The sequence below is a fragment of the Anser brachyrhynchus genome (assembly GCF_964034855.1).
Source record: "Anser brachyrhynchus genome assembly, chromosome: 1".
In the NCBI taxonomy this organism is placed as follows: domain Eukaryota; kingdom Metazoa; phylum Chordata; class Aves; order Anseriformes; family Anatidae; genus Anser; species Anser brachyrhynchus.
Window position 1 is genome coordinate 117,672,915 of NC_137694.1, and position 10,337 is coordinate 117,683,251.

The following is a 10,337-nucleotide window of genomic DNA, read 5'->3' on the forward strand; positions in this document are numbered from 1 at the left end:
TCATTCACATGTCTCTTGCTTTTTTTCTCCATTAAAGGTGGCCCATCTAGACCTTTTAAGTTTGTTTTCAAGAAGACAGTAAGAATTTATTGCAAGAACAGGGTTTTTTGATCACCACAGTGCAATATAGACAAGTACGTGCTGAATTGTTTACAATTCAAGTACTCAGTCTAATTTTTCAGGACATGTAATTCTAATATGTAATTCAACAATTCATGTAAATGGATGTTTAAACTGTAAACATTAACTATTCTCGTTCCATCACATCTCTTTGCTTGTCCATTTCTACCAAAATTCATTCATTATTATCTGCATGGCTGTTACTCTGATACCATTAATAGGACATTGACCTATAGCAATCATGGTAGTGATGACATTCAGTATTATATAATAATTAACATACTACAATTCAACTCATGGGCTATTCTCACCCAGTATTACATCCCTTTGAGGTACACACTGGACCTCCCCATTATTTTGCATTACCCACCAAGTGCATCCAGATCCCTGAGAAAAAGCAATCCCACAAATGGGTTTGCCTTTTCCTGAGGCAGGAGTAGCCCAGACTGTCTTACCCAGCATGTTTATTATGTGCACTACAGGAACTTTATCCCCTTCTACAGCACATAAGAGGTTTGACTGGGCAGGTCCAGATCGGTTGGCAGATCCCCTAGTATTGACTAACCAGGTGGCTTTTGCCAAATGCATATCCCAATTTTTGAATGTCCCACCAACCATTGCTTTCAGTGTAGTCTTTAACAGTCCATTGTATCGCCCAACTTTCCCAGAGGCTGGTGCATGATAGGGGATGTGATATACCCACTCAATACCATGTTCTTTGGCCCAAGTATCTATAAGGCTGTTTCAGAAATGAGGCCCATTGTCTGACTCAATTCTTTCTGGGGTGCCATGTCGCCACAGGACTTGCTTTTCAAGGCCCAGGATAGTGTTCCGGGCGGTGGCATGGGGCACAGGATATGTTTCCAGCCATCCGGTGGTTGCTTCCACCATTGTAAGTACATGGCGCTTGCCGTTGTGGGTTTGAGGGAGTGTGATGTAATCAATCTGCCAGGCCTCTCCATATTTATATTTCAGCCATCGTCCTCCATACCAAAGAGGTTTTGACCGTTTGGCTTGCTTGATTGCAGCACATGTTTCACAGTCATGAATAACCTGTGCTATAGTGTCCATGGTCAGGTCCACCCCTCGATCACAAGCCCATCTGTAGGTTGCATCTCTACCTTGATGGCCTGAGGTGTGATGGGCCCATCGGGCTATAAATAATTCACCCTTATGTTGCCAGTCCAGGTCCACCTGAGCCACTTCAATCTTAGCAGCCTGATCCATCTTCTGGTTGTTCTGATGTTCTTCAGTAGCCCGATTCTTGGCACATGAGCATCTACATGGCGTACCTTTACAACCAGGTTCTCTACCCGGGCAGCAATATCTTGCCACAATGCAGCAGCCCAAATGAGTCTACCCCTGCGCTGCCAGTTGTTCTGCTTCCATTGCTGTAACCACACCACAGGGCATTTGCTACCATCCATGAATCAGTATAGAGATAGATAACTGGCCACTTTTCTCGTTCAGCAATATCTAAAGCCGTCTGGATGGCTTTCACTTCTGCAAACTGACTCGATTCACAATCTTCCTCAGCATCTTCTGCAACTCATCATGTAGGACTCCATACAGTAGCCTTCCATGCTCTTCTTCAACCCTCAGCAACCCCAAAACAGAAGGATCTTCCAAGAGAAAGGGGAAGGTAGACAACTGTATAATGTCCTCCATATCTAAGGCAGCTATGCCAAAAGCCCACCAGAACCCTTTTGGGTCTTTGAAATATCCTCTTCTGAGATGCTCTAAGCCAAGGATGCATGGAGCATCGAATTTCATGCAGTGAAAACAGCATTTCTTTTATGAACAGCACATTATCATAATCTCCACTTAGTGAAAGTAATGATAATGCCCCCAATATCTATCCAAATCTGTTTCTACTTACCACAAGGCAAAATTTGAACTCACGTTACGGCACCCTTTTCACACAGCCTGTTGTTCAGTCTTAACAAATACTTAAGAACATTCTTCAAAGTCAGGCTTACCTGTATGCACTTGAGTTTCTAAGGTCGTGGGTTTTTTTTTGTTTGTTTGTTTCTTTTTGTTTGTTTGTTTGCTTTTAAGGGTTGTTCCTTCACCTCCTCTTCAGATACAAGGACATGCGTCTCTTTCAAGCTCCTTCATTAGTAAACAAACCAGGATAGATTAAAGCTTCTTTCTTCAGGTCAGTAAGATAACTGTCTTTGGTTTCAGTGAGAATTCAGGCCCTACCAACTGAAGTTTCTTCTGTATGATGTTTCTTCTGCATAGGATAATTTCATTTCCATTTTGAAGACTTAGAAGGATGTAGGAACAAAAGCAAAGGCATAAAACAGTACCTGAGGTATTTCACCTAAATTTTATTATTTTGCAACTCCTTCAGGTGCCCACAAGGAATTATGCCCACCCCCTCCCCCCCCCCCAAAAAAAAAAAAAAAACAGACATTGAGCATAGAGGTATAATCTCAGTTCACACCAGAAGACATTCTTCTCACTGAAGTACAGTTAAGCCCCACAAAGTGCCAAAAAAACTGCCAAAAAAGTAATGTATTTACAAGTTAGTTTTATATGTTGGCTTTATTTACTTGTCTGGTCTTGCATTCAGGGCTTGATCTATATGGAGGGGACCATGTAGAAAAAAAAAAAAAAGTTGTTAAAATAAAAAAGTAATTTTTTTTAGGACATTTCAACGAATATGTAATATTTAGTAGTAACCAGACTACAAATGAAAGGGAAGATGAATTGACTATTGACTAAAATTTAACTATTTATGGTTAAAAAGAATTTCTGGTCAATAACCCTGGCTGAAAAAAGTTCTGGATTAAGGCAGTGTGATATAACACATAACACTAGGAATATTTTGAAGGAACTTTAAAAGTCAGGTTGCCACAGAGTACCTAATTCCTAAAGAAGGCATCTTACATGGAGGAAGTTTTCTGGTACACAGCATATCCTAAGCCACGGCTGGGATCTCAAGCTGTCGTCTCAGCATGACTGTCTCATAAAGTTGGAAGTATGCAAAAAAACCTTAAACAATGCATTCCACAATTTTTAGCCCTAATGTCTAATCTGTGGTGGTTTGCAAATGAGTTTTCCAACTGGCAAGAATACATTCAAGTAGTTTTGTGGCAATGCAATCTATTTCTGGAAGTTGTCTTGCCCTTTTATACATCTACAACCTCCTCCGTTCATCGAGAGGCGACATTATGAAGTCTGAAGTTACAAATCTCTTATGCAAAATATGAGCCCCACAAAGTAAATGGAGTTCTTCATCTTGTAGGGGGTATATTTGAATCCAAAACTCATCTTAAGGACAGAAGCAAGATATGAAGCTCTTTATGTAAATACGAACATGAGTTTTTGTGCCTGGAACACAATTCAACAGAGCAGTCAACCATTTCTTGAGCTTTGACGATGCTGAAATGGACCCTCGGTCAAAAAGAACCAGTTCCCAGCCTGTCCCTAAAAATAGTTGCTTAGGGTTAAAATCTGAGTTTCCTTTCTGTTACGTGAAGATCCAAAGAGACTCAACCTCCCTTCTCAGTTGAGTTCGGTGCTGCCTAGTCTTAAGATTTTTCAGTACTCAGTAGCGGACCCCAGCCTCTCGGTTTTTGAGAGGGATTGCACTCCCCTTAAATAAGATGGGAATCCCATTTTTCTGTCTCAAGGGGGAATGGTGTAAGGCACTTAGAAATCATATTGCAGATTGTGGTGGTTGTCAATTGCCAAGTAAATTAGGCTGTGCAAGTACCTTCTCCTTTTTCATCTTCCCTTTCATTTGTAGTCTGGTTACTACTAAATATTACTTAGTTGGTGAAAAGTCCTACAAAGACATTACTTTTTAATTTTAACAACTTTTTTTTTTCTTTTTTTTCTAAGGCTGCTGGTAGCTGACAAGGTGGAAGGATATGCTTTTCTCTTTCATTCTTGTGAAGTCAGAGGCAGTGCCAATTTAAACTGTGACTGAGGCTCTGCAATGATGCAAGTCTATCTTACTAGTTCAAATTCCGTGATGCTACCTGAGTTTACATTAATTAACTTTCAAGGATTCAACCAATTTAAAGCTTTGGGGCAATGACAATTATTTGAAAACATTCCGACAGGTTTATTTTCTTCATTTACATTTGTTTGCTCTCTCCATTTCATTCAAAGCACACAGGACTGGTTTGCTTCTCTCTTCTCTGGAAATTTGCTAGGAACCATTGCTAGAATCAGAATCCTGATCTAAGAGTACGATGAAAAACGTTGCACTCCAAGTTGGAAATGGGAGAGGAAAATGTTCATGTATACATACGAATTGTACTCAAACAGCTGATTACACCTTTTCTTACACCTTAACAGATGCTTACACCTTTTAAGAGAAAACTCTGAACCTGAGAAGCAACAGGTAGTTTCTACATTTTCCCTTGGGGATAGTGTACTCTTCTGTATTTTGCTTCTCTACAAAGAGTTCAAAATGTTTTGAAGTTATTTTGTCAGTCATACAACCAAACACCCTTGCACGGCATTACATGTTCCCCCCCAGATAGATCAAGCCCTGAATGCAAGATCAGACAAGTAAATAATGCCAACATGTAAAACTAACTTGTAAATACATTACTTTTTGGCAGGTTTTTTGGCACTTTGCGGAGCTTAACTGTACTTCAGTGAGAAGAATGTCTTCTGGTGTGAACTGAAATTATACCTCTATGCTCAATGTCTCTTTTTTTTTTTTTTTGGGGGGGGGGGGACACGAATTCCTTGTGGGCACCTGAAGGAGTTGCAAAATAATAAAATTCAGGTGAAGGAAAAGTTCCTTCTCGTTGTTGTTGTTGTTTTTGTTTTCTTTTCCATACAGTCTCAAAATGAAGGTCACGTTTTCTGGCCCTTGGCAGAGTATGAGCGTGCTGGAACACTTCACATTACATAGATCATATTTGTCTGAAATGATAATATCATACCTATAGTCTGCTGCAGGCTCAAAAGTAGCCTATGCCTCAGGTACTGTTTTATGCCTTTGCTTTTGTTCCTACATCCTTCTAAGTCTTCAAAATGGAAATGAAATTATCCCATGCAGAAGAAACACCATACAGAAGAAACTTCAGTTGGTAGGGACTGAATTCTCACTGAAACCAAAGGCGGGTATAGAATCATAGAATAGCCCGAGTTGGAAGGGTCCCATAAGGATCATCGAGTCCAATTCCTGGCACCACACAGGTCTACCCAAAAATTCAGACTGGGTACTAAGTGCACAGTCCAAACACCTCTTAAACTCCAACAGGCTTGGTGCAGGGACAACTTCCCTGGGGAGCCTGTTCCAGTGTGCGACAACCCTCTCAGTGAAGAACCTCTTCCTGATGTCTAGCCTGAACCTCTCCTGCCGCAGCTTGACACCATTCCCGCGGGTCCTATCACTGGTGACTAAAGAGAATAGATCGGCGCATTCCCCTCCACTCCCCCTCGTGAGGAAGCTGTAGGCCACGATGAGGTCTCCCCTCAGCCTCCTCTTTTCCAGGCTGAACAGGCCAAGTGACCTCAGCCGCTCCTCATACGTCTTCCCCTCTAGGCCCTTCACCATCTTACTGACTTGAAGAAAGAGGCTTTAATCTACCCTGGTTTGTTTACTAATGAAGGAGCGTGAAAGAGACGCATGTCCTTGTATGTGAAGAGGAGGTGAAGAAACAGCTAGTGGAAGGAACACAGAAATCAGTTGCGCCAGACTAATATGTGGTTGCAGCTGAGCTTGGAGACTGCAGCCATCTTCAAACTTCCAGATCTAGAGGAACACTTTGGCTGCAGCCTAAAAACCACGTGCACATAACCTCCCCCAAGCCAGCCAATCTTCTTCCCATGACCTGCCAGGAAACAGCAATGTAGGCATGTAACCAAATGAAAGCCCAAGCTTTCAGCCCAGTCCTTGACCTGAATAGTGAGTGAGGATCCGGATCCTGGCATTGATACGTGATAGTTTATATGCAGCCAAAGTAAATACTGTAGTCAGAGGTCACGGGGCTAGATTTTGAAAAGTCCTACATAAAGAAAAGATCTCAGAAAAGCAAATTTAAATAACATTAATGTCAAGAAAAGTAATTCTGACTGCTATATTCTTTATCTGTCGGGACTAGACAGATGAAAATCTGTGATAACAATTTTGCCTTTAAGGCCGTCATCATTTTCTTTCTTTAATTTATTTATATTTATTTTTTTGCAACACGCTCTACACTAATTTCCCTCACAGAATGACTAACAGAAACATGACCCTTGTGCACCCTTTGTAGTTAATTCATTAGGTCAACTCTAACCACTAAGCCCCTTGCCAGGTTATTTCTATTAGTGATAAGGAGCAATTGACTTTAAAAGACTGAAGCCAGGTAGATGAGCCTATTCCACAAGGTCTCTTGGCTCCACCGTTGTTAAGTGAAATCTGCCAGGTGTGGATCATCTGACCTTTGCTATATAGGAAGCATGAGGACTTGGGGGGAATTGCCTTCCCAAGGGAGTCTGAGGCTTGGGTTATCTGGGGGGGGTTGGTGGTGTTTTTCCTGCTATTGTGGTGAAGTGGACTCAGTGTTCCCCAGTATGCTGCTTTTTCTTTATGTTTTCTAACATCTCTGTGGAATAGTTTTAGAGACTCCATGAGCTAGTTACATTGGTGGTGCCTTCTCAGTACAGTAATACCCTGGTGGAGCTACTTCACTGTGAAGTAGTTTGGAAGTGACTCAAGTTCAGAAGCTGGCAGGTAAGTGTTTCTGGGTTCTACAGTTGTTTAATGTTGAGGAGTTTGAGTGCTTCCTTCACCTTGTCTGTTTTCCGTGAAATTACTTACATGGATTCTAAGCTCCCTTCCCAGCCCTAAAAAAAAAAAAGGACAATAACAAAAAACCAAGCTCAGAAGCTCAAGTGCATACAGGTAAGCCTGACTTTGAAGAATGTTCTTAAGTATTTGTTAAGACTGAACAACAGGCTGTGTGAAAAGGGTGCCTTAATGTGAGTTCAAATTTTGCCTTGTGGTAAGCAGAAACAGATTTGGATAGATATTGGGGGCATTATCATTACTTTCACTAAGTGGAGATTATAATAATGTGCTGTTCATAAAAGAAATGCTGTTTTCACAATATGCAAGTCAAAAGCCTTTAAACTACCAGAAGTTATAGCTTCAAGGAGATAACTTTAAAGAAAGAAATTATTGCTGGACATCTTCCCCTGATCCCTCTATAGATTGGCTCCCTGAAGAAAAAGCATGAAAGGTGTAATTGTTAATAGTTTCTGAGGCAGGGTCGGGGTAGATGTTTTTTCCCACTTGTTCACTCTCCCTTTCTTCTCCACCAAGAGAGTAAGGGTGGCTTTCCAAAACTTGGACTATCCTTGGGATGTTCAGACCAGCATGTTCTTATTGTTATGTCTCCTGAATGCACTTCAGGTTTTGTCTAAGAGTGTCTACAACTACTTAAGAGTGTCACCAGCGATCTGTCCTGAGGCAGGATAGTTATGAGTGGCAGGGAGAGTTGGAGGAACTGAAGGCATGTATCTTCTTGACTTGAAGAAAGAGGCTTTAATCTATTTTACTGTTGTGGTTTAACCCAGCCATCAGCTAGGAACCACATAGCTGTTCGCTCACCCTTCCCCTGTCTCTCTCTGGCATGGGGAAGAGAAAAAGGAAAAGGAAGTCTGTAGGTTTGGATAGAGACAGTTTATTAAGACAGAAAAAGAATAATAATGATAATAGTACTACTACTACTACTAACCATGTGTATGAAACAAGTGATGCACAATGCAGTTGCTCGCTACCTGCTGACCGATGCCCAGCTGATGCCGAGCCCCCCACCCCAGCTAGCTACCCCTATGTATTGTTTAGCATGATGTCAGATGGTATGGAATACCCCTTTGGCCAGTTTGGGTCAGCTGTCCTGGGTCTGTCCCCTCCCAGCTCCTGCTGCACCCCCAGCCTGCCCGCTGGTGGGACAGAGTGAGAAGCTGAAAAGTCCTTGGCTTAGTGTAAGCACTGCTCTGCAACAATTAAAACATCAGCATGTTATCAGCACTCTTCTTGTCCTAATCCAAAACATAGCACCCTACCAGCTACTAGGAGGAAAATTAACTCTATCCTAGCTGAAACCAGGACAGTTTGCAACAAGACAGTAAGAATTTATTGCAAGAACAGGGTTTTTCAATCACCACAGTGCAATATAGACAAGTATGCGCTGAATTGTTTGCAATTCAAGTACTCAATCTAATTTTTCAGGACATGTAATTCTGATGGATGTTTAAACTGTAAACATTAACTATTCTTCATTTTTCTACACCAAAACAGTAAAAGGCTTGTATTTTTTTTCTTCTAGAGGCTTAAAAGTAACTAATGCCTAGACCTTAACTCATTTGTGGTTTTTTTGTTTGTTTTTCAGGAAATTCAATAGCATTTATTAAGAAATGTGGGTGACCTTAAAGAGTCTGAGAATCTGCACTGACAGTTTATGCATAAATATTAGCATATTTAATTTTTACAGTTGGCAGGTAAAATAAACTACTTTTTATGAATAAAACAGGTATTGTGGTTCTTCAGCTTCTTTATTTTTATGCACCCACCACAGTTCTGAAGTATTCTGTATGAGAATATTACTTTTTTATATTACAAAGCACCCTGGGGCTTGAAACTTTTATCCATGGAGTACATGACTTACCACTGGTCATACGATAAATTTATTGCAAAGTTAAATTAGCCCAAGTCCTAGTTAATTTTTCTTGCTTTAAATTTTATTAAATTCTGGTTTTACAGCAGAATTCTTCATTTGGCTGCCACCAGTAAGTGTAACGTTTTGGGTTTAAAGGCACACTTTTTTATTTAGTGGCTAGAAATACCCTCGATAATAGTCTCAATCATTTAGTAAAAGACGCAATTTTCTGATAGGCCGTCTTACAGAATGACAGTTCCTCCAAAAATAATTGCATCTTTTATTTGGAAGACTAACCCAGAACAGTGTGGTCCTTAACTTTTCTTGCCCTCTCATAACTCCTTTTCCTTTTTGCTCTATGCTTCTTATTTAAGTTTATTTGTCCTATGCTACCACTTTAATTATTTGCATGCCTAGCTTTTAATGGATATTGCTTTTCATTTTCAAGCTCCAGTATGTTTGACAGTAACCAGCAGTAATTGATTCTTTAGATTTTACCTTCCCTTTATAGGATACTATAATACCCCATTCACAGATGGGACAAGAAATGCCTCTTCCCCATCTGGACTGGAAACATCTGTAGTTCTTGCAAGTATCATGGGAGGAAGGCAGAAGTCCCAGTCTGGCTGACATCCTGGTATGTGCCCTCCTGTAGGATTTTCTTCCTCTGACTAAACTAAACATCATTTCTGTGCATCATCAGAGGCAGTGGGAATGAAGCTTGAGGGAAACTAAGGCAGACAATTCTAAGGGTAAATATTAATACACATTGTAGTTTGCACAATTTTAAGAATAAAATTACTAGCTCCCTTGTTTGAATTTTTGCCCCACTGGAGGTCTTTAGCTTGGTTTACTGAAAAAGTCTGAGTGGCTACTTCAGTCCTTAGAAGACATCTTTGTGTGCTGTAATTTCCTCATGTCAATGTCAGGGTTGACAGATGTTACTGAGGCTCAGTGCCCACACAGGCCTGTAAACACCCATTAACCAAATCCTGCTGGAAATTGGAATAGTTAAAATCAGAACAGCAAGTCCATGGTGTAGGGCTCCAGGTGGGCAATGGCTTTATCTTGTGTCATCTGCTCTAGACTAGAAAACATGCATTGACAGCACTGTGCTGTAGTTTCATACTCCTTAATCTGGCCTGTAGGGCTGGGGAGTGGGAGAGAAGTGGGGCTGCTGTTCTACAATGTTAGTCCAAGAGGTGCTCAGTTTTTTCACAAGGTGATGGGAGCCAGGCATTGACCAGGTTGCCCCACTGGTAAGGAAACATGTCCAGGCAAGGGCCTACGATGCCTTGCCCACAGCACCAGCACAGCTCATAGCAGAGAAAGGTGAATGAAAGGCTTGGTCCAGTGGCCATGATAGGTGCCAATGGTTGGGCTTGCATCTGGAATGGCGAGAGGGTCCTAATGGGATCCTGCTCTGAAGTTTTGGCCAGTGCACAGCTACCATCTGCTGGAACACCAGACAGACCTAAGGCATTGCCAAGAAAAACCTCTTACTTGTGTCTTGTTTTCCAGGTTGGGTTCAACTAAGACTTAAAAATCATAGAATCATAAAATATCCCAAGTAGGAGGGTACCCACAAGGATCACT